This window comes from Pinus tabuliformis, chromosome 2_2 (genome assembly GCF_031772625.1).
Source record: "Pinus tabuliformis cultivar Carrire ecotype Pingquan chromosome 2_2, CPIR1, whole genome shotgun sequence".
Lineage (NCBI taxonomy): Eukaryota > Viridiplantae > Streptophyta > Pinopsida > Pinales > Pinaceae > Pinus > Pinus tabuliformis.
The window spans coordinates 654,499,119-654,521,276 of record NC_142300.1 but is presented as its reverse complement, the minus strand read 5'-3'; the positions used below and the strand labels follow the sequence as shown (position 1 = coordinate 654,521,276).

At 38.7% G+C, this 22,158-nt stretch overlaps 1 long non-coding RNA gene across 1 annotated transcript; it reads right to left on the bottom strand.

The window, feature by feature from the left end:
• Positions 1–997: 997 nt before the first annotated feature.
• LOC149194316 (uncharacterized) lies at positions 998–2,308 on the bottom strand. The gene is made up of 3 exons (XR_016255062.1): positions 1,567–2,308; positions 1,381–1,473; positions 998–1,208 (listed from the first exon to the last, which is right to left on the bottom strand). It is a non-coding gene; the product is annotated as an uncharacterized LOC149194316 (long non-coding RNA).
• Between the last annotated feature and the right edge of the window lie 19,850 nt (positions 2,309–22,158).

The following is a 22,158-nucleotide window of genomic DNA, read 5'->3' as shown; positions in this document are numbered from 1 at the left end:
TCACCATCCAAATTTGCATCTTTTTTTGCCTCATTTTGTGTCCACATTTGCATATAATTTTGTGTCTGAGTTCGAGCCTAAATTTGCATGTGATTAGGAATCATTTTTTACATCCAATATGACATCCTTGGTTTCACCTTTTTTCAGCCCCATTTTGCATCTTGTTTTTATGTCTTTTCTTACATCTTTTTTTTTTTCCTTTTTTTCACCCAAGTTTTCATCCCAAATTTACACCATTATTTGCATCATCATTTGGCATATTAATTTGTAACATTTTTTGCTTCTTTTTAACGCTCAACTTTGCATCTTATTTTACATCTAGTTGTTGTCTTTTTTTGCATCTAATTTGGTGCCCATTTATGTGTCCTTGTTTTTGCCCAATTTGATATCCTTTTGTATGCCATGTTTTGTTCCCTTCTTTGTGTCAACTATTGCACAATTTTTCACTTCTAATTTAAAACACTTTGTATGTCAATTGTTTGCATTTTGTATTAATTCCTAGTTTAACATCCAATTTTACTTTCAATTTTGCATCCATGGTTACATCCACATTTGACTTCTTATATAGAGTATATTTTTCTTTACATATATGACCCCCTTTATAGATTCATAGTGAAATATATGATAGTTTCTAAATATCATTAAAGCAGATATCACAATTCAAAATCATTTGTAAAGAAATTTAAGAGAAATTGACAACATCCATCCAAAAAAAAAACAATGTGTCATTAACAATTTTCAAAACATGTATAAAATAGCAACATAATACTAATAAAATCAGTATTATTTTTAATCAAAACAAGTAAAATTCAAATATGATTAACAAATCAAAATATTTCATGAATATCGTTATTCTACGATAAATTAACAACATACATAAATCAAACTCATCGTATGATTACAAAATCAAAATGTCTCATTGATATAGGGTAAATTCACAAAACCCATCTAAACATAGCAATGTCATTCTACACAATAATTTCTTCATAAAAAACAATGCATGTGCATGCCTAGCTACCACCACCAAGATCATCCTCATGATCATCTTGACCATCCTCATTACTCTGATCCACATCATCACCAACACCGCAACTATCATCATCATCTCCTCCTTCACCACCATCATCCTCATCCTCATCCTCATCATCTCCTGATATATGTTGAACATAATTTCGATCATCGTCTTGGCAATCATTACCTATAGCATTCTGACAAAAAAAATCAATATTACATGTTAGTATTAATTACATAACACAACGCATGTTTTTGTTATACAATGTTAACCATAAAATGAGGTAAGATATAATATCTAATAGTACTAAAAAATAAAATGAAAATATGGTTTAAAAGTATATTGGAAATCCAACTAAGATTACATACCATAGAGTCCATCCAAACAACAAATTCAACCCATCTCTTTTGCTACAGCACCTCCTTTTCCAAATGATTTGGAGGTCTTCCATATTTTAGTTCCTATCAATCAGTAAATAGGGAGAAATTAGATAACAATGACTTTCTTCTAGTACAAAATTTATTAAAAAAATATCACATGTTTAATATACTTACAAAGGTTGTTATCAGTGCTTTTAAACCTTTCTGGCCACTACGATGAGTGACTTTTGTCTTGGTTAACCTCACCTTGGATGCCTTGTCCTTAAACATAAACCAATTCAATTTATTTTCACACAAATACATGTCTAAGATACTTATAAGTATTAATACATTCTAAATAATGTTTAATGAAAAATTCAATACCTGAATGCTCTCATTGCCAGCTTTTCTTTGTGCATCCAACTTCTCATATGATTTTACAAGTTCTTTCCATACTTTAAAAGGTATGTCAATAGGTCTTTGTTTCAGTCTTTGATCTTGAGGCATTTTTTTAATTTTTCTTGTTTGGTTAAAAAAACCGAACAAGTAATTCACATCAATGGCATGGGGACTCTATGGATATGTGTAAAAAAATGGCTATAAAGAAAACATCCAAAAAACATATGAGCTCTCCCTTTGATGGTCACTTGGGGCATATGGCTGGAAAGGAACAACTCCATTTTCGAAAATCAAGGACAATCCTTTCTCAAAGTCCTTCCTAATATTTGCTCCAAATGTCTTAAAATGAAAAACAAAATTCAAACGTCATCCTTAAACATCTCCCTTAAATATAACGTTGGACCATAAATTCTTCACTTTTATTGTTATCGGCTCTGGAATGATTTTTCTATATGCAATTATATAATGAAATATGTGTGCACTAATGAAAAAACATTGAGTTTCATTTTTCATAATCACAAACAATGAAAAAAGAATCACACGTAATTAGCATCATTTTGGAAATTTTATATTTATTAAAAATCTTTAACATGTTTTCCTCCCATATCTCATAAAAAGGTGTGAAATTTTTTATATACTCTCCAATAAGCACTACAACAAAACTAGTGATTTGGAGGTTTTACACTAACGTTTTCAACATCGAGCTTACTAGGGCTTGCACCACCGGGGTTATTAGTAAGAATCTCATGAGGTTTGCATAGCCATGATTATTAGAATCAAAATAGTAGGATTTTCAATAAAAAAAACAGTTCATAGAGCTTTCCTGCTGGGGAGAAAATCACAAGTTCAACTTCTGCAGTGCAGAGCACCGACAGCTCGTAAGCTTTCTTCAGCAATCCACCTACGTTTGGAAAACGTAGCCTGCTTGCTGGCGATGTTCTCAATCCTCTTCCTCTGCATCTTTCCCCTCACTATTCTTGTATGTCCTCTTTCGTTTTTCCCTCCAAACAAACCCTCTCAAATTGAGAAAGCAGAACAACTCACTCGATGAGAATCCGAATCCAATTATCGCTTCTAACAATAAACCAATACGATACCAGAAGTGATTACACAAAACCTCATTGACTCTTCATTTGTTTGGAAAAGAGCCAAGCATATACTTCTGACGAGGGTTTCCATCTCAAGTCTGGCTCGCAGGACGTCGCTTAGTCAATTGCGAGAAAAGTTTTCCACCTGCTTGTCACATACGGTTTGTCACACTATATATTAAAATAAGGTTGATCATACTAACAATAAAGTTGTATAGTTTAAAAGGAGGGCTCTCCTGACTGGATTTGGTTGGTTTATAGAAAAGATTGCTGGAATGTGTAATGTGAATGCTCTGCTAACTGTTTTTTAAGCATTTGGAAGTATTAAAACCCCCTAGGATAATTAATGTAAGACCTGTTAATTAATGTGTAAAGATGGCTATTGTCCTTGGGCTACCTTAGTTGTTCGTGTTTAGTGATCTGTGGTATTATGACTCCTCAAGTCACTATTAAACCATGAGAACCATGCCTAGGCAGACTAGTGTGACATTGTGGATGAGAACCAAAACTAGACTCCTATAACCTCCTTTTTCATCCTTTAAATTGCAGAATTAACTGACTGTTCTAGTAATCGTTCTTGAGCACCTGAAGATGTGCACCCTAAATAATAAGAATAATATCCTATAACATATGAATAGTCCATCCTATGCACGTAGGATATGCACATGAGGTCCAATAAAATCACTAACCAGAATACCAGGTGTTATTAAAGCCTCTACAGGTTGATATATATGAATGTTACAGTGTGCAGTAGTATGATTCAATTCCATACGAAAATACAAAACATCTGATAGGATTTCCTTATACCTCATAGGCAAACAACCATTGTCCCTTCTATAGATGAGCAGAATAAGTGCTTCGTTCTCTACGCTAAATAAAGACAAAGTATAGTACTTATTGCTGACAAAATAGGATTTGAATCGCGGTTCAATTGCTTGACATTCAGCTGGTCACAGAATTGTAGAGTGCATAATCATAAGTGATGTTGCGAGCCTCATTGCTCAAAGTCTAAGGGTCTTGCGAGCCATAATCACAGCCATGTATGGCATATCTTGTGATTATGGCATTTTATGAGGTCAATTCTTGTGAAGACATTTCAGTTTATAATAAATTTTGAACCTCAACGGAGTTTTGGCAAGACCTGGCTGAGCTAGGACATCAACAACACAGCTGATATGAATGACATAATCTAGCCTCAAGAGGGAGCCTCTTTTGTTTCATCACTCTAACAATCTATGAAGTGGTGGCAAGCATAACAACTTCCCCTTGAATATGACACCTAAACTGAGTACAAATCCTAAATGATGCAGCCCTTGGTGCATGTCTCTCAAAGTATCGATATTTCAAATGTTGAAAGCTCTTGTGCCCATTTGATATGCATTCAATTGCAGTTCCCCTGAAGAAAGAATCTTATAAAGGTGAGGCCATGGCCAATATGTTAGCCATATCCATTGGAGTTTCCATTGCTTGACAACTTTAGTGTGATCAGTCCCACCATGATTCACATGGGCTTCTACTCAACACTGACTGTTGCTATTGTAAGAGTCTTCAAGCTCGTTGAACCCATAGTATTGATGAGTGTATTCTTTGGGTCTCTAGTTTTCAAATTCTGCCTATGTTTTCCTCTCAGTATCATTATTTCAAATGCTGAAAGCTCTAATTCCCATTGCTGTGTATTTGATTGTGGTTTCCCTGAAGAAAGAAGCTTATAATGGTGAGCCCGAGGCCAATATGTTGGCCATATCCATTGGAGTTACTATTTCAGCTTATGGGGAGGCCAAGATGAATGCACGGGAGGTGATTCTCCAGTTAAGTGCAGTTGCATGTGAGACTACCCAATTGGTTCTCATACAAATTCCACGAACATCAAAAGGGATTAAGTTGAATCCCATCACATCTTTGTTGCTCCTTGTTGCCTTGTTTTTCTCAGCACCCCCTGGGCCTTAGTAGAATACCCATTTCTGATAATCAGGGTCTCTTCCTTTGATTTGGATTACATGACATTTCTGCTTGTGCCTTGGCTCTTAATCTTGCAGTGTTTCTTCTGATAGGAAAGACTTCAGCCTTGACTATGAATGTTGCTGGTCTTGTCAAGGACTGGCTACTCATAACATAATCTTTTTCTGTAATAAATGAAAAGGTTACAGTCATAAACTTGAGTGGGTGTGGACTGGCTTTTCTGGCTATCTGTTACTATAATCATTTGAAACTTCAAGCTCTCAAGTCCAATGACAACCAACCAAAGTACCTCAGCAGTGCAGCTGATGCCAATGATGAAGGAGAAGGTTTGATAATGACGAGTGGGAGATTCTCAATCAGAGATTCAGAACCAGTAGAGAAAAATCAAACTCAAGCTTCAGGATTAGGTATTTAGATCATTAATATTGTCTTCTGCTAGAGATTACTGTTCTTGGATTGGCTCCTCTATGCCTATATCTATTTGCAGGGAACAGGCCAGTCATTCACAGTGAAGAAGATAATGACAAGATTAGTGTATAATGATGGACAGGATGGTGCCATGGTGCCAACCTAAATCTCAAGTAAGGAGACATATGTTCATCAATTTGTCAAGAAGCATGTCCTACAATTCAATTGCTCTAAGCCTATCACTTCTTCCACCTGTCAAATAAAACGTTTCCTGTTTGTTTAGTTGACTATGGTTCTAATAAATATACTATTGATTGATGTAAAAAGACAAAACAAAACAAAAAATATGGAAAGTTGTGATCCCATTTTCTAACTACAAATTGGAATCGGATTACCATAGTGACCACCTCTGCTTATTGGAATCAAAAAGGGGGTGGGTTAACCCAATACGATACCAGAAGTGATTACACAAAACCTCATTGACTCTTCATTTGTTTGGAAAAGAGCCAAGCATATACTTCTGACGAGGGTTTCCATCTCAAGTCTAGCTCGTAGGACGTCGCTTAGTCAATTGCGACAAAAGTTTTCCACCTGCCTGTCACATACGGTTTGTCACACTATATATTAAAATAAGGTTGATCATACTAACAATAAGGTTGTATAGTTTAAAAGGAGGGCTCTCCTGACTGCATTTGGTTGGTTTATAGAAAAGATTGCTGGAATGTGTAATGTGAATGCTCTGCTAACTGTTTTTTAAGCATTTGGAAGTATTAAAACCCCCTAGGATAATTAATGTAAGACCTGTTAATTAATGTGTAAAGATGGCTATTGTCCTTGGGCTACCTTAGTTGTTCGTGTTTAGTGATATGTGGTATTATGACTCCTCAAGTCACTATTAAACCATGAGAACCATGCCCAGGCAGACTAGTGTGACATTGTGGATGAGAACCAAAACTAGACTCCTATAACCTCCTTTTTCATCCTTTAAATTGCAGAATTAACTGACTGTTCTAGTAATCGTTCTTGAGCACCTGAAGATGTGCACCCTAAATAATAAGAATAATACCCTGTAACATATGAATAGTCCATCCTGTGCATGTAGGATATGCACATGACGTCCAATAAAATCACTAACCAAAATACCAGGTGTTATTAAAGCCTCTACAGGTTGGTATATATGAATGTTACAGTGTGCAGGAGTATGATTCAATTCCATACGAAAATATAAAACATCTGATAGGATTTCCTTATACCTCATAGGCAAACAACCATTGTCCCTTCTATAGATGAGCAGAATAAGTGCTTGGTTCTCTACACTAAATAAAGACAAAGTATAGTACTTATTGCTGACAAAATAGGATTTAAATCGCGGTTTAATTGCTTGACATTCAGCTGGTCACAGAATTGTAGAGTGCATAATCATAAGTGATGTTGCGAGCCTCATTGCTCAAAGTCTAAGGGTCTTGCGAGCCATAATCACAGCCATGTATGGCATATCTTGTGATTATGGCATTTTATGAGGTCAATTCTTGTGAAGACATTTCAGTTTATAATAAATTTTGAACCTCAACAGAGTTTTGGCAAGACCTGGCTGAGCTAGGACATCAAGAGCACAGCTGATATGAATGACATAATCTAGCCTCAAGAGGGAGCCTCTTTTGTTTCATCACTCTAACAATTGTTGGCATTATGTTTTCTGGTATGACTGTATGTTACAGATGTTGTACTTGATGGCAACTCCAGTGGTAAGGCTCTCAGTTTGATGAAAATTAAGAAGGACGCAGGCAATCGGTTCAGAAAGTGCGCCCCCGCAGGTATACCATGCAGAAACCGCGTCCAGGGACGCCGGCCGGCCATTCAGGGGGTGCGTCCACCCAGTGCACACATTTCAAGGCAAAGAAAAGCACGTGGGGGTTTCTTGTGTGGTATCTAGCCGACGGTTTTGTGTTTCTATGGTGTCGGCTCGTGGTATTGTTCCATGTTTTGGGGAGAAGCTTGCCTATATAAAGCAAAAGGAGTTCATTTGGATTGAGCAATGGTCTTGGGTTGAATATCTTAATTGGTGAGATCTAGTCCAGATCTAAAAAGGCGAATCTTCTAATGGACTGAGATCTCTATGGCGCATGAACAGATCGATAGATCTGACTGTTTGGGTTTGTTCTGAAGTCTTCATATCATTTATATCTGAAGGGTCGCATGTTCAGTGAAGGGAAAGTGCGCCGGGACGCAGGTACTGTAAAGGGCAAGTGCGCCGAGACGCAGTACAGTAGAGAGAGACCTGCGTGGGGACGCAGGGCGATCAAGGTTCAGGTGCGTCTCTGAAGCAGAAGGACGCGGCGCGATAGTGTTTTCAGGTGCGTCTCTGTAGCGAAAGACGCGGCGCGATAGTATCCTCGGGTGCGTCCCTGAAGCAACAGAACGCAGAGCAGTCAAAGGAACAGTGCGTGGGCACGCAGCGAAGCAGAAGGATATATGCGGGTGGACGCAGAGTAGCAGAAGGTTAACAGCGTCTGGTCGCGGGCCACAGAAAGGAAAACTGCGTCTCTGTTTTAAGATGTTCTGTTGATTGAATTTCTCTATTGATAAGGTGTTATGGGTTAGTTCTGTTGTTGCTGATCTGATATCTGTAATGATCTATATCTGTTATGTACTTGTTGATCATCTGATGCTTTATGAAAAGAAGTAGGGGGTTGTAGCTCCCTTCCAGGAGTAGACTGGAAAACAAGAGAGAGAGAGAGTTGCAGCTCTCTGCAGGTTGCAGCTTGCGTACTGGTAAAGGACTGCACCAGTACAAAATCATTGTAAAAGAAGTTTCTAAATTGAAAGAAGATAGAGACATATTGCAGCAGGTGGTTTTCACCCACATTGGGTTTCCACCTTACATCTTGTGTTCTTTGGTGTGACTATCTGTTTTTTTCATGCTCATTATTTTATGGTACTGACATGCTATAATAATTCAAAGATCAAATAAGGAAGATTTATTAAATTGCTAGATAATACTGATTCACCCCCCCTCTCAGTATTATTTCCAACAATTGGTATCAGAGCAGGTCCTTCAGAGAAGCTTGATCGCTTGAAGGTAGATCGTTCATCATGAGCAACTACGAGAGAGAAGCATCAATCAGGCCACTGATTTTTGATGGGACAAACTTCAATTATTGGAAGGTAAGAGTTACTGCATATCTTCAATCTCTTGGTACAGAAGTTTGGGACATTGTAGAAACAGGCTATGCTTTTCCTTCAGCTACTCCTACAGATCCAACTGAGAAAAAGAAGTATGAAACAAATGCAAAAGCAGTCAGTACTCTATTAGGAAGTATATCCCAAACAGAATTCATGAAGGTCATGCACTTCAAATCAGCAAAAGAGATATGGGACAAAATGATCACTAGCTATGAAGGAGATGAACAGGTAAAACAAGCTAAACTTCAAACTCTCAGGATTCAATATGAGACTCTCAAGATGTATAATGATGAAAGTGTGGCTAATTATTTTCTTCGGGTAGATGAGATTGTTAATTGTATGAAAAATTTGGGTGAAGAAATAAAAGAGACTATAGTAGTTCAAAAGATTCTAAGATCATTATCCCCCAAGTTTGAATCTAAAGTATCTGCAATAGAAGAAAAGGAAAATCTCCGTGTTCTCACTATGTCTCAGCTACATGGAATTCTAACTGCTTATGAAATGAGAAAGGGAGGTCCATCAGACAGAAGGGAAGCTGCTTTTAAGGCATCAGGCAAAGAAGATTACTATGAAGCAAGCCATGTTCCAGAAGAAGAGGAAGAAGAATCAAATTTTGTCAGAAGTCTTCAAAGGGGTTCTGGAAGGTTCAGAGGTAAGCTACCTTTCAAATGCTTTGCTTGTGGAAGAGTAGGTCATTATGCTGCAAAATGTCCTTATAAGGATAAAGGAAAAGAACCTGCTAGATGGAACAAGAAACAAAGTGCAAATAAGAAAAGCTACTACACCCATGAAGATAGTGATGGCTTATCAAACAGTGATGAAGATGAACAAGGTAATAAATATAAGCTGTTAATGGCATTTGAAGATGATGATTATGAGGATGCTGTAGATGTGGATAATCTCTATGATGAAATTACTAGACTCAAGAGATGCATAGAAGAAAAGAATGTGATCATTGATACTTTGCAATTTCAAATTGATGAAAAGGAAAAACATCTTGAAAAACTAGAAGGTGAAATTGTTGGTCTCAGAAAAGAAATAGAGAAAACAAAAGCTATTAATCTTAAGTTTGTCAAAGGATCTGAAACTTTGGATGAGATTATCAATGTGCAGCGGTCTCCTCTAAACAAGACAGGTTTGGGCTATAATGGAGAAACCTCTCAAGCATCCACCTCAAAAAGTTATCTTGATGCAGCAAGAAGAAATGAGCAGAAGAACAATGAAGATAATCAGGTAAAGCAGGGACGAATTACAAACAGAAACTATCAAGGACAATCCATCTTAAGGGTGAACAAAAGCTACAACCAGCCACAGGTAAAATCTTCTCAGTTTGGTTCAAGAATAGATGAAAATAGAAATTACAATCAGTTGGCTGGTAGATTCAATAACCGCAGAAGCTTCTTCAATGGACAATGCTTTTCTTGCCATAACTTTGGTCACAAAGCAGCTCAATGTGTTGCATATAAAACAATCATGACTAGGGAAGCTCAAAAACAAAGAAGTATGACAGGGATTACAAAAAGGACCTATAACAACTTTTCGGTTCTTGAAAATGAAGTTGAATGTTCTATTTGCAATAATTTTGGTCATGAAGACTCTGAATGCAGGAGCAGGTTTCAGGAGAAAAAGGAACAAGCCACAAGCACCAAAACATGGAGAATAAAGGAACCTCAAACAGAAAGATGTGGGATAGCATTTTATGCAGAAGGACAGGAAAATCTATGGTACATTGACAGTGGATGTTCGAAACATATGACAGGTGATAAAGAAAAACTTGAATCTTATTCTACTTTAGAAAAGGGAAAGAAAGTTTCTTTTGGAAATGATACTCCTGCAACTATAAAAGGAAAAGGTATTGCTCCTTTAAAAGAAAAGGTCAAGCTGGAAATGTTTTGTATGTTGATGGATTGAAGCATAATCTACTAAGTGTCAGCCAGATGTGTGATCAAAAAACCGAGGTTATTTTCAGATCGAATGGATGTCTTGTTCGTGATCTTGATACAGGTAAAACAGTACTCAAAGGCAAAAGAACTCCAAATAATCTGTACATATTTGAAGAAGGACAACAACAATGCTATCTTAGCAAGGATGAAGAGCACTGGTTATGGCATCGAAGGTTGGGACATCTAAGCTTCTCACAAATAAGGAAAGCATGCAAATATCAGGCAGTTCGCGATCTTCCAGATATCAAAATTCCTGACAACACCATATGCAGATCATGTCAGTTTGGAAAACAAACCAGGACTAACTTTCCAGAGAAAGAAGGATCAGCTAGCATGCCTCTTGAGCTAGTACATACAGATACATGTGGCCCATTCAGGAAAAGAACACCTAGAGGAGAGGAATACTTGATATTATTTATTGACGATTTCTCCAGGTTTGTCTGGTTAGGACTTATGAAGCACAAAGATGAAGCATTCGAAAAATTCAAGACCTTCAAAGCCTTGGTTGAAAATGAATCAGGTCACAAAATTAAGTGCCTCAGATCCGACAGAGGTGGGGAATTTACTTCAAATGAATTTTTCGATTTCTGTGATGAACATGGGATAAGGAGAGAATTCTCTACAGCTAGAACTCCTCAGCAAAATGGAGTTGTTGAAAGAATGAACAGAACAATCCAACAAATGGCTCGTGCTATGCTTGATGAATCAGGAACTCCCGCAACTTTCTGGGGTGAAGCTGCACATGCTGCGGTTATTATTCTCAACAAGACAAATGTCCGGGTGAACAGCACTCAAACTCCTCATGAGCTCTGGAGTGGTAAAACTCCTTCGGTAAAGCACTTCAAAATCTTTGGGAGCAAATGCTATATCAAGAATACTGATGAGCAGCTTGGAAAACTTGAACCTAGAGCAGATGAAGGCATTCTTCTTGGCTATTCTCCACATAGCAAAGCATACAAATGCTACAATAAAAGACTTGGCAGAATTGTTGACAGCATTGATGTAGTGGTTGATGAGAAGGGATATATTCCTAGGCAAGTACATCATGAAGATATAGAAGAAGATGAAGGCTACCCTCAAAGACAGAATAATGAAGAAGAAGAACCCCAAGGAGAACTTCAAGAAGAACCAGAGGAGCAGACAAGAATAGAAGAGAAAACTCCATCCAGATATGTTCAGAAGAATCATCCAGAATCTCAGATTGTGGGGCAGAAAGAAGCAGGTGTACAAACAAGAAGAACAGTTGCAGAAGCCTCAAGCTATTTGGCATTACTCTCCTCTACTGAACCACAAAATGTGAAAGAAGCATGCAAAGATGAATGTTGGGTGAAAGCAATGGATGAAGAACTTGAGCAAATCGAAAAGAACAACACTTGGGAGCTGGTTCCTAGACCAAAGGATAAGAATGTTATCGGAACAAAATGGGTCTTCAAAAATAAATTGAATGAAAATGGAGAAGTAATTAGAAACAAAGCCAGACTTGTTTGTAAAGGGTATGCGCAGCAAGAAGGAATAGACTTTGAAGAAACTTTTGCTCCTGTTGCAAGACTTGAGGCCATCCGAATGTTCCTTGCTCTCTCAAGTTTTCAAAACTTCAAAGTATTTCAAATGGACGTGAAATCAGCCTTTCTGAATGGAGACTTGGAAGAAGAAGTGTACATTGAACAGCCAGATGGGTTCATTCTTGGAAATGATCCAAATCTTGTATGCCGATTGAAAAAGGCTCTCTATGGTCTCAAACAAGCTCCAAGGGCTTGGTACTACCGGTTGGACAAATATCTTCATCAACAAGGTTTCTCAAAAGGTTCAGCAGATAGCAATCTGTATATAAAAGTTGAAAATGACAAATTGCTAATACTTGTTGTGTATGTAGATGACATTATTTTTGGCAGCAATGAAGAAGCTATGAGTCAAAGCTTTGCCTCGGTCATGCAGAAAGAATTTGAAATGTCCTTGCTAGGAGAACTGACATATTTCCTTGGTTTGCAAATCCAACAAAAGGAAGGAGGAATCTTTTTATCTCAAACCAAGTATCTCAAGCAGATTTTGAAGAAATATGGCATGGAAGATGCAAAACCAGTATGTACACCCATGGTCACAGGATGTAGTCTCAGTGCAAATGATGAATCTGCAGCAGTACATCAACCAACCTACAGATCTATGATTGGAAGTTTACTATATTTGACAGGTACCCGACCAGACATCATGCATGCAGTTGGAATAGTTGGAAGATTTCAGGCAAATTCGAAGGAGACTCATCTTCAGGCAGTAAAGAGAATTTTCAAATATCTTCAAGGAACTCAAAATTATGGCTTATGGTATCCTAGAGATACAGATCTTACTCTTCATGCTTATACAGATGCAGATTGGGCCGGAAGCGTGGATGACAGGAAAAGCACAAGTGGTGGTGCGTTCTTTATGGGTTCCAGACTGGTATCTTGGTTCAGCAAGAAACAGAGTTCGATTGCCTTGTCTACAGCTGAAGCGGAATATGTTGCTGCTGCATCTTGTTGCACTCAACTCCTTTGGATGATGCAGACTTTGCAGGATTTTCAAATCACTTGTACACCACCTATCCCCATCTTATGTGATAACACAAGTGCAATCAGCATCTCAAAGAATCCGGTCATGCATTCAAAAACCAAGCACATACCAATCAAGTACCATTTTCTTCGGGAACAAGTGCTTGAACAGAAAGTCAAGTTGGAGTATGTTCCTTCCAAGGAACAAGTTGCTGATATTCTTACCAAACCATTGCCCAGGGACATGTTTGAATACCTCAGGCAAAAGCTGGGGGTTGTTGATGCATCATCTTGTTGAACCTCTTCTTATTGGTGGTACAGGCTCAGGGGGAGCACATAATGCATTGTTGGCATTATGGAGAAGGAGATCTTGGAAATAGCTGCAATATGTCTCAATCTCTTTCATGGTGGTGCGTTGCTGCAGATCTGGTTCATATTCAGGGGGAGCATGCGCTTAGGGGGAGCATACCCTTTGCTCTTGATGTCAAAGGGGGAGAATGAAGCTAAAGTTTGTGAGGTTGCCATCAAGTCCAAAGGGGGAGATTGTTGGCATTATGTTTTCTGGTATGACTGTATGTTACAGATGTTGTACTTGATGGCAACTCCAGTGGTAAGGCTCTCAGTTTGATGAAAATTAAGAAGGACGCAGGCAATCGGTTCAGAAAGTGCGCCCCCGCAGGTATACCATGCAGAAACCGTGTCCAGGGACGCCGGCCGGCCATTCAGGGGGTGCGTCCACCCAGTGCACACATTTCAAGGCAAAGAAAAGCACGTGGGGGTTTCTTGTGTGGTATCTAGCCGACGGTTTTGTGTTTCTATGGTGTCGGCTCGTGATATTGTTCCATGTTTTGGGGAGAAGCTTGCCTATATAAAGCAAAGGAGTTCATTTGGATTGAGCAATGGTCTTGGGTTGAATATCTTAATTGGTGAGATCTAGTCCAGATCTAAAAAGGCGAATCTTCTAATGGACTGAGATCTCTATGGCGCATGAACAGATCGATAGATCTGACTGTTTGGGTTTGTTCTGAAGTCTTCATATCATTTATATCTGAAGGGTCGCAGGTTCAGTGAAGGGAAAGTGCGTCGGGACGCAGGTACTGTAAAGGGCAAGTGCGCCGAGACGCAGTACAGTAGAGAGAGACCTGCGTGGGGATGCAGGGCGATCAAGGTTCAGGTGCGTCTCTGAAGCAGAAGGACGCGGCGCGATAGTGTTTTCAGGTGCGTCTCTGTAGCGAAAGACGCGGCGCGATAGTATCCTCGGGTGCGTCCCTGAAGCAACAGAACGCAGAGCAGTAAAAGGAACAGTGCGTGGGCACGCAGCGAAGCAGAAGGATATCTGCGGGTGGACGCAGAGTAGCAGAAGGTTAACAGCGTCTGGTCGCAGGCCACAGAAAGGAAAACTGCGTCTCTGTTTTAAGATGTTCTGTTGATTGAATTTCTCTATTGATAAGGTGTTCTGGGTTAGTTCTGTTGTTGCTGATCTGATATCTGTAGTGATCTATATCTGTTATGTACTTGTTGATCATCTGATGCTTTATGAAAAGAAGTAGGGGGTTGTAGCTCCCTTCCAGGAGTAGACTGGAAAACAAGAGAGAGAGAGAGTTGCAGCTCTCTGCAGGTTGCAGCCTGCGTACTGGTAAAGGACTGCACCAGTACAAAATCATTGTAAAAGAAGTTTCTAAATTGAAAGAAGATAGAGACATATTGCAGCAGGTGGTTTTCACCCACATTGGGTTTCCACCTTACATCTTGTGTTCTTTGGTGTGACTATCTGTTTTTTTCATGCTCATTATTTTATGGTACTGACATGCTATAATAATTCAAAGATCAAATAAGGAAGATTTATTAAATTGCTAGATAATACTGATTCACCCTCCCTCTCAGTATTATTTCCAACAACAATCTATGAAGTGGTGGAAAGCATAACAACTTCCCCTTGAATATGACACCTAAACTGAGTACAAATCCTAAATGATGCAGCCCTTGGTGCATGTCTCTCAAAGTATCAATATTTCAAATGTTGAAAGCTCTTGTGCCCATTTGATATGCATTCGATTGCAGTTCCCCTGAAGAAAGAATCTTATAAAGGTGAGGCCATGGCCAATATGTTAGCCATATCCTTTGGAGTTGCCATTGCTTGACAACTTTAGTGTTATCAGTCCCACCATGATTCACATGGGCTTCTACTCAACACTGGCTATTGCTATTGTAAGAGTCTTCAAGCTCGTTGAACCCATAGTATTGATAAGTGTATTCTTTGGGTCTCTGGTTTTCAAATTCTGCCTATGTTTTCCTCTCAGTATCATTATTTCAAATGCTGAAAGCTCTAATTCCCATTGTTGTGTATTTGATTGTGGTTTCCCTGGAGAAAGAAGCTTATAATGGTGAGCCCGAGGCCAATATGTTGGCCATATCCATTGGAGTTACTATTTCAGCTTATGGGGAGGCCAAGATGAATGCATGGGAGGTGATTCTCCAGTTAAGTGTAGTTGCATGTGAGACTACCCAATTGGTTCTCATACAAATTCCACGAACATCAAAAGGGATTAAGTTGAATCCCATCACATCTTTGTTGCTCCTTGTTGCCTTGTTTTTCTCAGCACCCCCTGGGCCTTAGTAGAATACCCATTTCTGATAATCAGGGTCTCTTCCTTTGATTTGGATTACATGACATTTCTGCTTGTGCCTTGGCTCTTAATCTTGCAGTGTTTCTTCTGATAGGAAAGACTTCAGCCTTGACTATGAATGTTGTTGGTCTTGTCAAGGACTGGCTGCTCATAACATAATCTTTGTCTGTAATAAATGAAAAGGTTACAGTCATAAACTTGAGTGGGTGTGGACTGGCTTTTCTGGCTGTCTGTTACTATAATCATTTGAAACTTCAAGCTCTCAAGTCCAATGACAACCAACCAAAGTACCTCAGCAGTGCAGCTGATGCCAATGATGAAGGAGAAGGTTTGATAATGACGAGTGGGAGATTCTCAATCAGAGATTCAGAACCAGTAGAGAAAAATCAAACTCAAGCTTCAAGATTAGGTATTTAGATCATTAATATTGTCTTGTGCTAGAGATTACTGTTCTTGGATTGGCTCCTCTATGCCCAGATCTATTTGCAGGGAATAGGTGTTACACTAAAAAATGTCACCTTGACTAATTAAAAAATGAAACAAGGAGTTTTGAGCATAGTTCCTTGTCTTGTGTCAAGCTCGTTAAAAAATGAAACAAGGAGTGCGAACTTCTGGAGCATAGTTCCTTGTCTTGTGTCAAGCTCGTTAAAAAATGAAACAAGGAGTCTTGAGCATAGTTCCTTGTCTTGTGTCAAGTTCGTTAAAAAATGAAACAAGGGTAGGTTAAGTAGGTAGATTGTAGAGCATAGTTCCTTGTCTTGTGTCAAGCTCGTTAAAAAATGAATCAAGGTTTTTAGAGTAAAGTTTTTTAGATTGTAGAGAGTAGTTATGAGCATAGTTCCTTATCTTGTGTCAAGCTCGTTTAAAAAATGAAACAAGGGTTTTGAGGATAGTTCTTTTCCTGTGTCAACCTCACTAAAAAAATGAAACAGCTCCCACAAGTCTTTCCAAGATCTTGAAAGTAAAGCTTCATTCCATCCACCTCATTGAATGCAATAAAGCTTGGGGGGCATGTACCTTGATTTGCGTCATTATGCTGGGGGCATGCGAACTTATAACAAGCATAGTTTTTCATTTCAAGCTTGCGTAAACATGAAACCGAATCCGAGCATAGTTCCTGTGTCAAGCTCGTTAAGAAATGAAACAAATCCTCCTCTACTTGAGTCGAGAGATTGACTAGATCTCATAGATGTTAGGTTGTATGTTTAGGTTAGTTATTTCATTTTTTCATAATTTTATTACAATTTTAGGTCGAGTCTTTCAAATGATCTCGTAACTCAACCTTCATTTCATCCAAATGAAGCTGGGGGGCATGCGCTCTAGCAGTTACGCTTAGGGGGCATCAAGCACAGTTTTCTCTCTGTTTCAAGCTTGTGAAAAAATGAAACTACTTTGAAGCATAGTTTTTCTCTGTTTCAAGCTTTTGTAAAAATGAAACCTATCTCGAGTCAATTTCAGTTATTTTCAAGACTCGTTAAACTCATGAAAATCCCGAGATTATTTTGCTATTTTTCATTCTCGTAAAACAAATGAAAATGCCGAGTTCTTTCCGTCTTTTCCTGCTCGTAAATTAAATTGAAAGTCGGCCATATGAGTACATTTTTATCCCTTTTTCGAACTCATTAAAATTTACGAAAAAGTGAAAACCATGAGTACATTTTTATCATTTTTTCGAACTCGTTAAAACTTACGAAAAAGTGAAACCTCAGAGTCATCTTTTAAGCCCTTTTCTGACTCCTAAAACATGAAAAGATTGCCGAGCGTTTCTTTTACACTCGTTAAAACGGAATTAAAAGACGGTCCCATTTTAGCTCTTTTCTGGCCGTAAAATCAAGAAAAGATTGCCGGGTTTTTGTCGTTTCAAACTCGATAAGGAAATAAAACGACGTGTCCTTGATCACTTTTTACTTTTCAGATCGACGACACTATCATGAAAGTACTCCTTGGTCGCAAGATCAAGCGGTTCCCCCAGGTATTATTTTATACCTTTTCGGGCTTGAGGGACACAAATTTACGAAAAAGTTCAACGTGGAGTTTCCTTTAGTTTTTTCAGACTCTCTAAAATTGAAAAACGCCGAGTTTCTCCTATACTGGGCTCGTTAAAATTTTACAGTAGAGGACATGTTCAATTACAAACAGGAACGAACCACTCCTTCCTAGGGTTCGAATTTAAACTAGGTAGGACTCGTCCGAAGGATGAGCTTATAATCAAGCATATGTTATCCTCCTCAAGCTTGTTAAAAATAAAGAGGTACTTGCCAGAAATGGTGGGGGAAAAGAGAGAAGAATGAGCCTATTTGTTACCTTTTGTCTCAAAAGAAACTTTATTACCACTCTTGGACACGACACTTTTCATTCACCTGGGTTGGGAAATCTTTTACCTCACAGTCAATCAAACCACTTTTTGAAAGTCTTCAACTGGGTTCCGGGGATTAACTTTGAGTTATTAAGCACCAAACCATCTGTCGTGTCGTTATGTGTTCAAGAGGTCTGCAAACAAAACTTTCATCTGCAAAATACTTGTCATCCATTTGACTATCCCTGAGTCAGTCCTTACAGCAACATTTCTTCAACTTGAACAATGATTTCGTGTTGCAGGCTTGCCTGCAACGAGTCACTTTCTATCGAAATCGACACATTATCTAGAAAGATGACTTAGGAATCGACAGTACCTTGAAGTCTGCATGCATCACTGGCAGGTTTCTCGCCTTTGACGACAGTTTACATCATTGACTTTCGATCAAAGGATTCCGTGAAGTGTTCGACATCAAAACATCTATTCACATTTCACGGGTTGTGCTTGGTACTTTGAGAACCATTGACATTACTGGTGGTCTCTCTCACGCTTGTTAACAGTTCACATCATCGACTGGTAATCAAGTGGTTTCTAACATGTTCGACATCAAATCATTTAATCACATGGTTAGAATCGTACCAATTCGGGAAGTAGAAGTGAAGACCCTGGATCTAGTTTCTACCATCCAGGCTGCGAGGAGTTTTGTATTCATTGTCTATGTAGACTAATCATAAACAGATGGCTGCGTCCATACTGTGTCTACAAAAGTCTATAAAAATGATGTACTGCAAGATCATTCCTGTATCAGAATAGTTAGTCCATTAGTTAAAGTTTTGAATCTGAGTATGGGAATGCCTACCTCAGTGATGATATAATCTTATACATGTATTTTGTGTTGAAAATTGCAGGTTCCAACCAGGTCATCCACAAGACAATCCTTGAAATGATAAAGCGCTTCACCCTTCCTAGAATTACAAAACCCTAATCTATTCCAGGCTTCGCACTTTAGGGGGCAATCTGTTACACTAAAAAATGTCACCTTGACTACTTACAGTTAGTATGGCTCAAATCAATAGTCATGCTACCCCTTTTAGGCAAGTCTCATGCCTCTGTTATCCATCTCAAACTCAAAGAAGAGAGAAAGTCTTGTAAAAACTATGTTTATCTCTGGGGTCGCAGGTTCTCTCTAGCCTTACCTGCGGGGACGCTGACCATGTTCACAAAAGCTGCGTCCATGGACGCTCTGTATGTTAAGGGACATGTGCGTCCTTCTGTAAAAGGCAAAATGCGCGAGTTTCATCTTAAAAAAGTTACTTGTGGTTACTTCTAGAACATTCTAGAGGTCGGTTTGATGAAATGGATGCGCCTCCAGTTGGTTCATGTATCTCTATTAAGAGGGAACTTATCCCATCAATAAGGGAGCTATCCCACCCATAGAGGGGGATGATCCCATTGATAGTGGACCTGAATAACCTCTTTACAGCACTATAAATAAAGACATTGAGCCAGAGGGAGGAGAGGTTGGAGCTATACATTTTCTTTGGGTAAATGTTGCAGGATTTAGGTCTTCCATTAGAGTCTTTGTGAGGAGAGATTGTCTTTACTTGATTCTACTTGGAAGTGGGTGAGCTTTGTCAAAGTAGAGGAAAACCCTTGATGGACCCTGGGAGGAACTTGCACAACACCAAGGCCAGGTTGTAAGAGTTTCTTTGTTTCGTTATTAATACAAACTGGTTTATTTTTCTCAATAGCTTGTGTTAATGAGTTATTTCATGTGTTCCTTGGTCTGCATGTTGGATATATGTTTTATTATATGAAATACAAGTGCTCGGTAATTGTTTGATTGTTTGTGGTTGCAGGAATTGACTTGAAGGAGGAGCTCATCCGGATCGCCAAGAACGGACTTCAACAACAGCGTTTTGGAATAAGGTAAGCCTAAACACTTGTAGTTTTCATGTTGTAAAAGGTGTATTTAGAGAAAGATCACTCCATTTTGTCTTGTTTGTCATTAGAATGTCTTAGACTTCTAGGAAGGTCAGCCGTGTCCGCACCCTTGACTGATTCCGTGTGACAACAGGCCAGTCATTCACAGTGAAGAAGATAATGACAAGATTAGTGTATAATGATGGACAGGATGGTGCCATGGTGCCAACCTAAATCTCAAGTAAGGAGACATATGTTCATCAATTTGTCAAGAAGCATGGCCTACAATTCAATTGCTCTAAGTCTATCACTTCTTCCACCTGTCAAATAAATTGTTTCCTATTTGTTCAGTTGACTATGGTTCTAATAAATATACTCTTGTTTGATGTAAAAAGACAAAACAAAACAAAAAATATGGAAAGTTGTGACCCCATTTTCTAACTACAAATTGAAATCGGATTACCATAGTGACCACCTCTGCTTATTGGAATCAAAAAGGGGGTGGGTTAACCCAATACGATACCAGAAGTGATTACACAAAACCTCATTGACTCTTCATTTGTTTGGAAAAGAGCCAAGCATATACTTCTGACGAGGGTTTCCGTCTCAAGTCTGGCTCGCAGGACGTCGCTCAGTCAATTGCGAGAAAAGTTTTCCACCTGCCTGTCACATACGGTTTGTCACACTATATATTAAAATAAGGTTGATCATACTAACAATAAGGTTGTATAGTTTAAAAGGAGGGTTCTCCTGACTACATTTGGTTGGTTTATAGAAAAGATTGCTGGAATGTGTAATGTGAATGCTCTGCTAACTGTTTTTTAAGAATTTGGAAGTATTAAAACCCCCTAGGATAATTAATGTAAGACCTGTTAATTAATGTGTAAAGATGGCTATTGTCCTTGGGCTACCTTAGATGTTCGTGTTTAGTGATCTGTGGTATTATGACTCCTCAAGTCACTATTAAACCATGAGAACCATGCCCAGGCAGACTAGTGTGACATTGTGGATGAGAACCAAAATTAGACTCCTATAACCTCCTTTTTTATCCTTTAAATTGCAGAATTAACTAATTGTTCTAGTAATCGTTCTTGAGCACCTGAATATGTGCACCCTAAATAATAAGAATAATACCCTGTAACATATGAATATTCCATCCTATGCATGTAGGATATGCACATGAGGTCCAATAAAATCACTAACCAAAATACCAGGTGTTATTAAAGCCTCTACAGGTTGATATCTATGAATGTTACAGTGTGCAGGAGTATGATTCAATTCCATACGAAAATACAAAACATCTGATAGGATTTCCTTATACCTCATAGGCAAACAACCATTGTCCCTTCTATAGATGAGCAGAATAAGTGCTTGGTTCTCTACACTAAATAAAGACAAAGTATAGTACTTATCGCTGACAAAATAGGATTTAAATCGCGGTTCAATTGCTTGACATTCAGCTGGTCACAGAATTGTAGAGTGCATAATCATAAGTGATGTTGCGAGCCTCATTGCTCAAAGTCTAAGGGTCTTGCGAGCCATAATCACAGCCATGTATGGCATATCTTGTGATTATGGCATTTTATGAGGTCAATTCTTGTGAAGACATTTCAGTTTATAATAAATTTTGAACCTCAACAGAGTTTTGGCAAGACCTGGCTAAGCTAGGACATCAACAACACAGCTGATATGAATGACATAATCTAGCCTCAAGAGGGAGCCTCTTTTGTTTCATCACTCTAACAATCTATGAAGTGGTGGAAAGCATAACAAATTCCCCTTGAATATGACACCTAAACTGAGTACAAATCCTAAATGATGCAGCCCTTGGTGCATGTCTCTCAAAGTATCGATATTTCAAATGTTGAAAGCTCTTGTGCCCATTTGATATGCATTCGATTGCAGTTCCCCTGAAGAAAGAATCTTATAAAGGTGAGGCCATGGCCAATATGTTAGCCATATCCATTGGATTTGCCATTGCTTGACAACTTTAGTGTGATCAGTCCCACCATGATTCACATGGGCTTCTACTCAACACTGGCTGTTGCTATTGTAAGAGTCTTCAAGCTCGTTGAACCCATAGTATTGATAAGTGTATTCTTTGGGTCTCTGGTTTTCAAATTCTGCCTATGTTTTCCTCTCAGTATCATTATTTCAAATGCTGAAAGCTCTAATTCCCATTGCTGTTTATTTGATTGTGGTTTCCTTGAAGAAAGAAGCTTATAATGGTGAGCCCGAGGCCAATATGTTGGCCATATCCATTGGAGTTACTATTTCAGCTTATGGGGAGGCCAAGATGAATGCATGGGAGGTGATTCTCCAGTTAAGTGCAGTTGCATGTGATACTACCCAATTGGTTCTCATACAAATTCCACGAACATCAAAAGGGATTAAGTTGAATCCCATCACATCTTTGTTGCTCCTTGTTGCCTTGTTTTT